General features: G+C 37.5%; 2 protein-coding genes across 3 annotated transcripts in view; one reads left to right on the forward strand and one right to left on the reverse strand.

Moving 5' to 3' along the window:
• The window catches only part of Cmss1 (cms1 ribosomal small subunit homolog), a 295,208-nt gene that overhangs the window by 235,398 nt on the left and 46,335 nt on the right, over positions 1–13,475 (reverse strand). The gene's annotated exons all lie outside the window — the stretch shown is intronic.
• The window catches only part of Filip1l (filamin A interacting protein 1 like), a 40,631-nt gene continuing 37,912 nt past the window's right edge, over positions 10,757–13,475 (forward strand). The window contains exon 1 of the mRNA XM_090347342.1: positions 10,757–10,820. The gene's annotated coding sequence lies outside the window, so the exon portion shown is untranslated. The remainder of the gene's footprint in view (positions 10,821–13,475) is intronic.

Below are 13,475 nucleotides of genomic sequence, written 5' to 3' on the forward strand. Positions count from 1 at the left end.
GCTAATAAATATATTTTATGTAGCACACAGGCTCTAGGCTAGTCCACAAAAAGCTGACCTGAAATATAGCTTAAAGTCTACATATATGCAAGTATACTGTCTTCCATGCTGTGTATAAATCTCTCACATTATGCTATTATTGTGCTAAAAATTCATCATACTATTGCAGTTACTTAAATATGGATTTTTCAGGTTTAATATGGACATAGTAAGCCTTTCTTTGAAAGTGAGAATCAATTTCATGCTCAATAGCATGCTCTTGTTTTTCAGAAACACTTTAACAAGTGAATCTTTCAAATAGTCTTTTCCAAAATTAGAGAACTTTCTGTTTTTTGAAAATTAAGGTATTTACTTTCCTCCTTGCTAAAACAAAATTGTCTTAAGATCTAAATTCTAATACCTATTATCTAGCATTATCTCAGGTTCTTCTCTAAGCACAAGAATAGGCAACATAGCCTTTTAACTACTAAAAGTAATAACACAAAAAGGTTATAATTACAAGTGGACAGAAAGAACATTATGCCAATAAACAAAACTAAAGGATCAGGGAATTTATGCCAGATTTTACACAAAACTAAGTCCTCTTATTCTCAAGTGAGAAGCAGACTGGGTAGACTATTACTGGAACTCCTGGCTGTCACCTTCTCACACCTTTGCAGATGAAGAACTTCCTCTGCACAGAAAGCATGCTTTTTTTTTTCAATGTGCCTTTTCTAATCAAGTTAAGTTTTTAATAACCATCTTATCTGTTATACCTTTCTAAATAACTCATGGGTTATAAATTGCTTAAAACAGATTTGACTTGCTTTCTATCAGAGACGAAGAAAAAATGGATTAGGGCAGAAAATTTACCAGTCACAAACTAGTTTTATATGAACTGGATTCCTTCTCCTGAAACTTGTCTCAACAGAGAAGGTACTTAATAAATAAATGTAGAGTATATAGCCACCCAGCTCAAAGAAGAAAATTATACAGCAATAGAAACATTTATGCATAAGTTTTCCAAATAGGAAGCAAGATGTTCTATCTCAAAATGTATTGGCATTAGGGTAGGATGTGTATTTAATAAAGGTTACAGAACTCTATTTCTATATAGGGAAATCAGTAATCAATGCAACATAAATGGCTTGAAAATTGGAGGATGCTTTATGGAAGCAATGACTTATAAGGATGTACACTAAAATACTTAGCTATCATGAAGTAACATTACTTTAGATGTCTACTATGATAGAAAAAAAATCTAGAAACTATACCTTCACGAGCCAAGATCTAGTCTTTGATCAAGAAGACTTAAACTACAAAATCGAAAATAATACTTTTTAGTTTTTTGCTAAAAAAAGAGAGACCTAAAGATGTAAATATTTTGAAGGCAGAGGCAGGTGTTCAAACAGGCCCCAGTTTTTCTTCTAGAAGTTCTTCAGGGCTGGGAGTTTGGCCTAGTGGTAGAGGGCTTGCCTAGCATGCACTAAGACCCTGGTTCGATTCCTCAGTACCACATATGTTAAAAAAAAAAAAAAAGCCAGATATGGTGCTGTGGCTCAAGTGGTAGAGTGCTGGCCTTAAGAAAGCCCAAGGACAGTGCTCAGGCCTGAGTTCAAGCCCAAGATTGGAAAAAAAAAATAGTTCTTCAAGTAGCAGAGACAAAAAGCATTCTAAACTCTTATCTAAGCAAAACATTGCTATTCCTTACCAACAAGTCACAATCCTGACCAACTTTAATTCAGCTAGCTTTCTTTATGAAGATAAGCTTCAATAGGGGTTTCTCTCCTTTCTTTCTTTACTTTTTGATGGTTGTGGGTATTGAACTCTGGGCCAGAGTGCTATCTCTGCGCTCTTTGGCTCAAAGCTAGTGCTCTATTACTTGTGTCATAGCTCTATTTCCAGTTTTCTGGTGGTTAGTTGGAGATAAGTCTCATGGACTTTTGGGCCCAGGCTGGCTTTGAACCAAGATGCTCAGATCTCAAGCCTCTTGAGTAGCATGAATTATAGGCGTGAGCCATCGTGCCCAGCTTAAGTGGGGGTTTTATACTTCATCTGTCCCTCCCAATCCACCCTTCCTTCACTTTAATTTTGTAGGATATAAATTGAATTTTTGACTGTATTCTTCACCTCTACTTCTCATTTGTTTCCCATACCTTTATGAAGAAAATTACAGAACAATATTCTAATCAGAATTTACATAAAAGAGAATTTAGAACAGTCTCCTGAACCAATGAGTACCATCGGCAGACCATCAGTTGGGGATAAAATCTGATTAATCTATGAGTCAGTCATGTTATTTTCCTTTCTCTGGTATTTCCAAACAATCTGAGAAAGGGGAAATATTTGGGTGAAAGTGGAAAGAAGGGAAGAAGCATGAAAGAAAGGTTTTCTAGTTCCTAAGAAGACACCAAAAGAGAAAGATGGTTGCTTTTCTCCCTCTGGCTTTCATGTATTTGAAATGGCTGTAATTGTGGGGATCACTTGCTACTAGTTTGTGGAACTGTGGAGGTCATCCTGTTAACAGTGTGACAAGGAAGCCACTAAGCGGGAGAGGCCAGAGGCAAAGCACAGGACTAGAGACAACATGCATGCATTATCAGGAGACTGGTCCAAGTTTTAGTTATATTTGCTGTGATGTGATAACTTCAAGCTCTGATTGAATCAAGTGGAGTCCACATTTACTGCTGACTGTAGGAGGAAGCATACTTGCTTACATATCATTTTTCTTTGGTTAGTTACATTCTTGATCACGTGGAGAAATGGGTATATCATTTTCAGTATTTTTCAATGGAGGCAAACATGCTAAAGTCATATCATGAACTCTTCAATAGGAAGCACTTTTACATTACATGGTACTTTATGGAAAATCGGACACAGATTGTACTCTAGTGCTCTGTGAAAACCTCCCTAATTCAAGATACCTTCTTCAAAGAGGCATCATTCATGAGTAGTTCTAAGTACAGTTCTAAGACATAAGAATTCATATTTAAAAAATCCAAAATGGGCATACTAGGAAACAACTAATATCGAGAGAACCAAAATTGAAACTGTAAAACTCTGATGGGATGTAAAACATGTTTAATATATCAAGAGAAAAATCAATGAAATTATTATTTCTACTTAACAAAAACTGGTCAAACTAAGGCCTGGGAATTTAGCCTAGTGGTAAGGGTGCTTGCCTTAGCATGCACGAGGACCCAGGTTCGATTCCTTGGTAACACATACAAAGAAAAAGCTGCAATTGATGTTGTGGCTCAAGTGGTAGAGCTCTAGCCTTAAGAAAGCTCAAGGCTTGCTCAGGCCTTGAGTTCAAGCCAAAAACAAAAAAAAAAAAAAAAAAGAAAAGAAAAAAACTGGTCAAACTACACACAAAAAAATAAAGCTTTTAGAATATGAAGCGTGTAATAAGAAGCAAATGCAGTGATGACAATTATTGAGTAGGCAGGCAATCCTGAGAAATTACATAGAATCCAATCAGCAAAGCCAAAAAGATGGAATAACGGTGATAGCTATTAAGGAATGTGAAGAGAGAAAGTCTTGTATATGCCTAATCTAAGTTTTGAAAGATAATGAGAACAAAAATGTTATGAAGACATAGTTGAATAGCTAATAGTGACTGAGAATTTTCAAGAACGGGAAACAGGACCTTCAACCACAGACTTATCTCAATCCAATAAAGCAAAGACTAAAGCAAACAAGTCAAAGACAAAGAAAAGATCATAAAAGCAAACAAAGCAAAAAGAAATGACAAGTAAACAAAAGACTGACTTTCAGCAATAATCTGTAAAGCCAAGTCAGTGAAATCATATTTCTTATGTTCTCATAGAAAACTGCTAATCACCATCTATGCATACTCAATAAAATACCTAAGAACAGGTGTGAAATAAAGACAGATTCAAGTAAAAGAAATACACAAAGAAAATCCACTAGCACAACAATGCTCATTGCAGCACTATTTACCATAGCAAAGATATGGAACCAACCTAGATGTAACCTCAGTTGATGAATGGATCAACAAGATGTGGTATTTGTACACAATGGAATTCTATGCTGCTGTCAGAAAGAACGACATCACCCCATTTGTTAGGAAATGGAAAGACTTAGAAAAAATCATATTAAGTGAAGTAAGCCAGACTCAAAGGAACTTAGGCTCAATGGTTTCCCTCATTTGTCATAATCAGTAGAAACCTTGGGCTCTCATAGCAGAGATTTGCAATAGAGCAAAACCTTGATACATAAGGCCATATAGTATGATGCTAGATGAAAGGACCTCTAGGATATAGAAATATAAGCCATATAATGAATGATTGTTGTCCTTAAGGTACTATGTTATCTCTCATCTCTTTTGCTGTCCCTTGTCTCATATTGTTACAGTATTTCACTTTGTTACCTGACATATCGGATATATTTGTATTTGGTTATTTGAAATTGGATATGGAAGGGGGGGAAAACAAGATGAGGGGTGGGGGTGGGGGGAGGGAAATGGGGACCAAGACATGTGAAAGGGTATCAATGTATGTGAATTAATGCACCTTCTATCTGGCAAATATCATGTAACCCTTCTATTAATTACAATAAAAAATACATGAAAAAAAGATACACAAAGAACAGTTTTTCACTAAAGGAACTTCTAAGGATACATTTAGATTGATGGAAATTGATCGCAGATGAAAACTGGAATAAAAGGAATGATAAGCAAAGAAAGTATACTGGGTTGGTTGGTATATCTAAATAAACATTAACTAAAATTACAATGATAGAGAAAAATTGTAGAGCTAAAAATAATTAAAATATGAGACAATAATCAAATAAATTGGGAAGGTATGTTCAATTATAAAGTGTTCTAAGTCTTTTAAAATTTTGGAGGTTTGATCAACTTTACATTTTGAAAAATTAAAATATGAGGAAAAATGTAAAGGATAATTTCTACTCTAGTAGAGTAGAAATTGTATACAACTTCTATACAAAAGAAACTGTTTCTATACAGGGAGAAAATGACTTAAAAAATAAATCCAAATTAAATGATATTATTAAAAGGCCAAGCTTATCTGGATTAAAAACAATTGTAACAATAATTAATTTTATGAACTATGTGTTGCTCAAATAGAAAATCAGAATGTAGTAAGGTTGAAAGTAGAGTAAGATGTATCAAGCAACTACTGATCAAAAGAAAAAATACATGCTCATGTTAATATCAGACAAAATGATTTAAAAAAAAAAAAGAAACCTTCAAAAGTCATCGTATGCTACTTAAGAGGAAGAGATCAGGAATCTTGGTTCAAGGCCAGTCCAATTTGAAACCAACTGAGCTTAAGGTCATCTCAGTCCAAAGCCTACCCAGTTTGGGAGGCTCCATCTCAACCAGTGGTTGAGTATGGTAGCATAGATCTGTCATTCTAGCTGGGGGGAAGGAAGGGAGGAGGAGCATAAAGTCTGGGCACAGTGATATGTGGTTGTCATCTCCATGGATACAAGGAAGTATAGCTCAGGCCAACTTAGGCAAGACCCTATCACAAAACAAGCCAACACAAAAACATATTTTACCTTAACTTACAGCATAATCTGTGTCATTGTCTAGTAAAGTTAGAGGAATCTGCAATCACCTAACAAGTTTGCTCCTCTTCAATTTTATCAGAATATATCACTATTTGCAGAATAAATCTCCGAGTCTAAAGTAGAAATCACTGAAAGTCACATGGAGGTCTCTAGTAAGGCTCTCTGGGTTAGAGTATGGGTATAATGGTTTAAAAAAAAAAACCTCATTAAGTAATTACAGGTATCATTTCACAAGGTACCTTAAAAAAAATGAACTAGATAAAGCACTGAGACAAATCTGTACTGGCAATGAACAGTGAAAATGACCTAATAGGGGTTTTCACAGTCTCTAATTCTGTGATTCCAGATTTCCTTTTTTTTTTTTTAATTCCTGAAGTAATACTATGAGTTCAACAATTTCTCAAAACTATTATTAGTCACCAAGGAAACACAAAATGTTTGCAGGAATAAATAAGTAAATGTACTGGGTCTAAATAACAGGCTTTTCCTGTTCCCATATAATGGTGGCATCATATTATAGCCTCTTTATTCTCTGTAAGTAATTTTGCTCACCTACTAGCATGCTCACTCACAGAAAATCTAAAGTTAACTTATAGCATCCCATGTAAATCAAGACCAGAAAATCTCTTGTCACCACAAGATTCCTTACTAATTATATAGTTTTCCTTGCTTCCCTGTTAAAGAACAAAACCATAGCAATGGCATAAGGAGCCAGAAGACACTTCTGGCTTTGTAACCACCGTATCTAAGGAGAGTATGGAAACTGATTTTTAGAAGATGTTGTAAAGCACCAGTGGCTCATGCCTATAATTCTGCCTATTCAGAACTCGGAGGTCAGGATTGTGGTTGAAGCCAGTACCGACAGACAGAAAAGTATATAGAATCTATATCCAATTAACTAGCCAAAAGTCAATCTGGAGGTGTGGTTCAAATGGTAAGAATACATGTCAAGAAAAGCAAGGCAGCTGAGGAAGAACACACATCAGAGTTCAAGGAGAAGAGGAAAAGGAGAAGAGGAAGATCCAACGTTTCCATCAAAGAAACTAACATAATCAAAAGATATAATAAGTGAAGAAAGTTAAACACATTAAATGTACATATTCACACACACAGGCCAGAGTTTAAAGGGAGCACTAACAGTGCACGTATATTAGCTCGAAGGCTCATGTTCCACCCAATCCAACTATAGCTAGAAGGAAGGTAGGACTATGAAGCTCTACCTAGACCCGTGCTATCCTAAATCTGTCCCTCCTTTCTCTGGATTGCCAGACAAAGTGTACTGTTTCTCTTACTCAGAATAAGGTAGGTTCCAAGATGTTCTGCAGATGGCTAAACTAAGGATAGATAGTACTGAACTACTTATAGTGTTTTGTCCTCTATCATATATCTCTGAAAAGTTTTAATTTATAAATTAAGCATAAGTACAATAGGTAGTGATAAAAATAGAATTGTAACTATATATATATATATATATTATACTAATGAGGTTTTTTTAAGCTTAGGAATTTTTTCCACTTAATGTTTTTCAAAATCATTGGTAAAAGGGGACTAATGTATAGTGTTTCCAGGTGTTACCTCATAGAAGCAAAAGAAACAAATGTGTCACATTTGGAGTTAGAGCTATCACTTCACAGCTTTGAGCAGAGTTCCTAGGGAGCAGAATACAACACCCCTTCATGCTGAGATGAAAGAACCATAGTAAAGCTGTGCATATGTGCAAGAAGATTCAGTTAATTACTGCTTCTCTGGCACTTACTGACATGGCAAAGAAGAAATAAAGGCAAGGAGAAAAGGCGTAAAGAAAAAATACACTGTCACCACACAAAGGCTAGACAGGCAAAAGCTAGACATGCAATTGTATTTCAGACCAGCAAATTATGACATTGTCATTATGGTTACTTTACTAATAACAGGCTATTGCAACTACCTCCTTCCATTAGTTTGAACTGCTGGAAATTGCCAATAGTCAGCTGTATTTGACTATATTAAAAATAAGTTTATATGGATAATCACAGTCAATCCTTCTGGTTCCCAATCTACAAATCTCAAGTACTACATTAAAAAATAATCAGCTCTGTAGAAAAAAATACTTGTGTACCAGTTCTAAACAACACCTTAGAGCTACTGTGGGTTTATGTCACAAATTCAGATTACTAGTTGTAGAAAGGACTTCAATTTGTAGGTATGCAGATTTGTAGAGAATTACTGATAATAGAATGGAGAGAGAGAAATTGGAGAGTAGGATAGCAAGTAAAATGTCCTCGACCAACATTGAAGTAGAGTGGTCATGAATGTACTGTTTTCACAAGAAATATATGTAAGAGTGGCTGGGAGTTTGGCCTAGTGTTAAGAGTGCTTACCTAGCAGGCAAAAAGACCTGGGTTCGATTCCTCAGTACCACATACATGGAAAAGGCCAGAAGTGGTGCTGTGGCTCAAGGTCCTGAGCTCAAGCCCAGGACTGGCAAAAAAAAAAAAAAAAAAAAAAAAAAAAAGAGAGAAAGAAAATAAGAACATAAAAATATCTCAAAGAGATAGGAAGAAGTAGGGAAGAAAATTTAAAAGCCTATTCATCAACTCTTGGGCCTAAGGGTACATAATGCAAACAGCTGGCTAGAGTTTGCAAGACACAATGGAGGTGGTGAAAGTATCAGATAAAGGTTCCATCTTCTCAAAACCCTTGACTTTGATACAGTTTCTTCCTTCTCCTAGAAAATGGTCTTGGTAAATATACAAAGTCAATGATAACCCCAATATGAATGACATTGATAGTATTACTCAAATGGACAATCAGGGTGCCTCTTTTTCATAGTTAAATGTTGAGTTTTTCTCAGGTTGAATTGAAAAGTGAAAACAAATGACTCTTTTCAATCACAATATTCTTTCACCAACACCTTTGATGGTTTCTGAGCAAACCACTAATAGAAGATAGATAAATCTTAGGCTATATAAAACACTGGTTCAAGTCCCTACTCACTATTACTTTACTAACTGTGCAACCTTAGTCAAACCAGTTTACACCTCTAAACGTGTTCTTCATCTAAAAAGTATGGGCAATATTATCTCAAAATGTGTTGTAAAAGTTAAATGACATAATGCAAGAGGATCACTAAGCATGGTCACAGGCATGATGGGAAAGCTCAAATAAATGAGGGTTGTAAATGGCTACTAAGGAAAGTAGTCACATACCATGACCTTAGTTGGAAAGCTGAATCCCAGAGGGTCAGACACAAGTGCTTCAAGGAGCAAGACAGCAGAACACATGCATAAAAGGAGTATGAGCCCTAGGCCTCATTTTCCTTGCTTCAAGGTCTTCAGGAATCTTGATTTCTCCATTTTCATAACAGAACTGGAGAAATGAGGAAATAGTTCTAACATTTTTACATTGGAATAGGAAGTTAAAGGATGAAAGTAAGTGCAAAGCTGTTCAAAAATAAAAGAAAGAGCTCTGTTGAATGTTAGGAAACTTCACTATCAGAAAGGTAAAGGGATGAAACCAACCACAAAAATACTTGCCTTGGTTAATGGTACCTCAAGCTATCAGTTTCCTGTCAAGACTCAAGATGTTGACACAATTTTCAGAACAGCAATTTGTAATAAAAAAAAAAAAGCTAGTTCAAAAAATATAAAGAGGCATCCACAGAAGTCTAAAAAGTTACAAAGCACTTCATAACTATAGGACAGAGTAAGAAACTAACATAAGATGTTAATACAAAGTTGCAAGTTAATTACTACATTTTAAAATCAGTTGAAGTATATAGTCATTCACTTGTCTTTAACTCACTTGTTAAGTGAGTTGTCCTCAATTCACTTGTTACAGGTACTCTTACAAGTAATAGGAATGACTTCAGTTTCTCAATAGTTGAGTGGTCTACAAGAACTGGGAAAGAACTCCTCAATTTAGCATATGTTAAGTGCTTCTTTTGGGGCCCAGTATATATATTCCATATCATTTATGCTATATGACTTTGCATCCATCCTTTCTCCACTTCACACTAAGAAAAAGAAACAGACTATTTTCATTATGCCTGTTTGACAAAACATATGGGAGCAATAACTCTACAGACATATGTACATCATAATAGGAAGCAATCCTATTTTAATGTAATTTAAAAAGAGGTTTTAAATAGACTCAAGCTACTAAAAGTACACATCTGAAGCTTGCAAATAAAGATACAATATTTCTAATGTATTTAGTGTATTCACATAGTTAGGCTAGAACTTCTCAGATAATTCACCTATGCTCAAGATAATTAGGGGGCTAATACTCATTTGCAAGAAAGAGGATTGATACAAGCAAATCTCTCTTAGTACAGGATAACAGACTTAATTCAGTTATCTTTGGGCAGTTTCTCTTTTCTTCTCAGGTCTGATTCTGTCTTACACTGGGTGCTGGTAGAAGAGACCAGAGACTGAAAAGTGTTCCTAAAATTCTATTTTTACCTTTGTCTTACAAGTACAGCACATTTAATATCTTTTAAACACATTTTCTTATTACTTTTAACTGCTTGCCTTAAGACATGGGCACGAAGAAATGGGAAATGAGGTTCTTTCAGTAAAAACACTGCAAAACAAGCTTTCATCTGGCCTTCCCATCATCACTTGAAGAATTGTTTGGTAGTTACATCATCAGGAAATAAAACACTATCCTCTGAGGACCCTTACCCGCTACAAAGAGTCAAGAGAAGGTTTGTAGTCTAAGTCAGCCCGGAGTTATCCAAACCCCCTGCTCCTCCCCCCACCCTAAAACTAATGGAACCGAAGAGTGTTTCCGACAGCGTCCATTAGAATAAAGAGGGCTGTGTGAGGTCTGGGAGACGCAGAAGGAGAAACATTACGAGTGGAGCGCTCATGACCCCCCAGGACTCGGACAGGCCGGCAGGAAGGCGCTGGCGTCTCCCGCGCACAGACCACTCCCGCAGTGGGGAGCAGGTGACCCAGGGTCCGTTCGGAACGGCCGGGGCTCGGCGGGAGCGGGGCGCATTCCGCGGCCGCCGCGGCCGCCGCCGCCGCCCAGGCCCGGCTGTCACCGCGCCCCCGCCGCCCGCGCCGCACATGCCGAGCGCCTCCTTATAAGGCTGCGCGGTGACGTAACGCCCCTAGGCCGGGCGCGCTCAGTGGCCGGCTCGCATTGTTCGGGCGCCTCCCGGAGCGCGCGCCGCCCGTGTCCGCTCGCAGCGGCGGCAGCAGCAGCAGTGGCAGTGGCGGCGGCAGCAGCAGCAGCAGCGCCCCCGACGACGCAGCCGCTTCGGCGCCGGCTCCGCCGCGGCGGAGGTAGCTCAGGTAAGGCCGACCACGGGGTGGGAGCGCGCCCGCGGGTCGCTCGGCCGCCGCCGCCGCCGCCCCCTTCTCCGGCTCACGCAGAACTTGAGAGCCCTAGTTCTCTGGGGATTCCACCTTAAAGGAGGGCGAGGGCGCTGCGCTCCTCAGGGTTCCCTGCATTCCGCCCGGACTGGGACGTCTCTGGGACGGGGCGGCGGTGGGGAGGGAATCTCCCTCCACTCCGGACTTCACCAGAGCAGGGTGCGAGACTGCCTCCTGGCCGAGCGCAGGTCAGCGCCCGGGTGCTTCCTTTCCTTGTTCCTCATACATCATAATATAAAAGACCGGGGGAGAAAAGTCCCCCAGTACATCTGGGAATTCGAGTGAAATTAACTTTAACATCTTATAAATACTATGCTAACTGAAAGCATATATTGGTCTGAACAACTGGTCCGAACTAACATTCCACCTCAACTTCAGTCATTGGCTAGATGGCATGCTAACCCTTAAGCTAACTGGTTTCAGAGGATTAACATCATGGTTAATATGTGAAATTCATTTTAATCAGTGCCATCTTGAATCATAAATAATTACATCTAAAGCCTGAAGAGGCTATTGATAACATGTATTCTTCCAGTGGACATTTGGCAGATGCTGAAAAGCTACATAATAAAATCAGCAGAGAACACAGTTTAGAACACAGGAAGAGGACATAAAATGATTTCTCACTCGAAGTATCTGATCTGAACACTCACCGCGAAACAAAAATTAAAGGAAATGTAAGCCACAATTATTTCCTTTTAAAGTGTAATCTGTGCTTTCTAGGTATCTACAATACAAACTCAGAATTATAGGGTGTCATTTATATTGATTTACTCCATAAAAAGGAGTAAATGTCCTGGAAATGTCCTGGTAATGTAACTGGTTAGATGTTTAACAGAAAAGTGCTTACAGCCCTTTCAAATGTGTTACAAATGCGTATTTGTCAGTAAAAGGAAAAAGCCAGATGTATGATTTATCATTTGAAACAGCATTTTTAGAATATATATGCTTAAAACACCAGTGTTTCTAACTAGTTTTAGTTGAGGTTTTATTTCTTGTTTGTTTTTTTTAAAGATGTGACATTTGTGCTATTTTTGCTCTATTCAGGTTGTTTTTGCTTTGTTTTGCTAATTTTGTTTGGTACAATGCTAGGTTTGATTTTGTATATTAAAATAAAAATTACTTGTTATCTGGCCTGAAGACAGAGCATGTAAAAGTGTGAATTGGTACCAAAGAGTAAGATTTTCCCCAAACCATGCTTTCAAACTTAGGGAAGTCTCCCATAATGAAAAGAAAGGGGCCAACACCCATGACATTGTAGAGAAGTACAGAATATGTAAAAGAAATAATGTTTATTGACAGAGGCAGAATTTGGAAGCTGAAAAACTCTTAGCTTTAGGAAAAGGTATTCTGTACTTTTGAAAGCAGTAGAGATGGTGGGGGAGAGGGTGGAGAAACCATCAATTATTTTTCAATTATATCCAAAGTATCATCTGTACCACAAATGATTACTCAACTTTTGAAAATCATAACCTCTATCAAAAGCTCTAGAGTTTCTAGAGTCTGCCTTTATAATTTTAAAGCACACAGTATCAACTTTAAAACTTTATGTTGATACTTTAACATTCTACAGTCTTCTTTTACTAGTTTTACATCATGATTCAAAAAACCTTAATATGAAGATTTTTAAAACTGAAAGACAACACAAAAAAATTATCTCACAGGTCTCTCTAGATAAGCATTTCTTAGTTCTTGGGACAATTTTTATGATGGTAAAATGTTTCTGAATGTGAATTTTTAGAATTCCAAATAGAGCACAGAATTTAATCACTTTTATTTTCATGAGATTAATGAGTTTATTCTTCCCTTTATGTCAGTTTATCTTAACTGTCAATTACTGGTATGTCTGTGATAGTTTCCCAATACTATGAGGGAATCAATAGTGATAGCCACTATGAAAACATGAAACAAACCCTGATAGCCTTCATTTTCCAGTCTTCTAATTTCCATGTTTTCCTACTACAAAAAGAGAGGAAGAGGAAAAGGAAGGAAGGAAGGACAAAATCAATAACCTCTTGGATTTCATTTTAAGGTTTTCTGCCTCTTTCCCTCTAAAATTGGATCTTTGGTAATAAATGGATTTTGAGGTTAAAAATGTGAATGGACCAAAAATGAAATTCCAGTAATTCTTCCTAGGTCCTGTTCTATCTATATCTACTGTTTCAGGGCTAAGTGAACATCTTACAAAGCAAATAAGAAAAAAAAAAAAAAAGCAGAGTCTTTTATTTAAAGAAAAAAAGCCAAAAGGAGCAGAAAGATCACTGTTTATAAGAGACTAGATGGGGCCGGGAGTTTGGCCTAGTGGTAGGTACAGTGCTTGCCTAGCATGCACGAAGATCCGGGTTCAATTCCTTGGTACCACATACATAGAAAAAGCTGGAAGTGGTGTGGCTCAGTTGGTAGGGTTCTATCCTTGAGAAAATCCAAGGACAGTGCTCAGTCCCTGAGCTCAAGCCCAGGCCTGGCAAAAGAAAGAAAGAAAAAAAAAAGACTAGATATGGTGTAGTAACAGCCAAAGATCTAAAGCAATATTGGTCTCAAACTCCCTCAGGAATTAAAATGTCCTATCTGCTG

The sequence above is a fragment of the Megascapheus bottae genome, chromosome 1, assembly GCF_031878675.1.
Source record: "Megascapheus bottae isolate mThoBot1 chromosome 1, mThoBot2.hap1, whole genome shotgun sequence".
Lineage (NCBI taxonomy): Eukaryota > Metazoa > Chordata > Mammalia > Rodentia > Geomyidae > Megascapheus > Megascapheus bottae.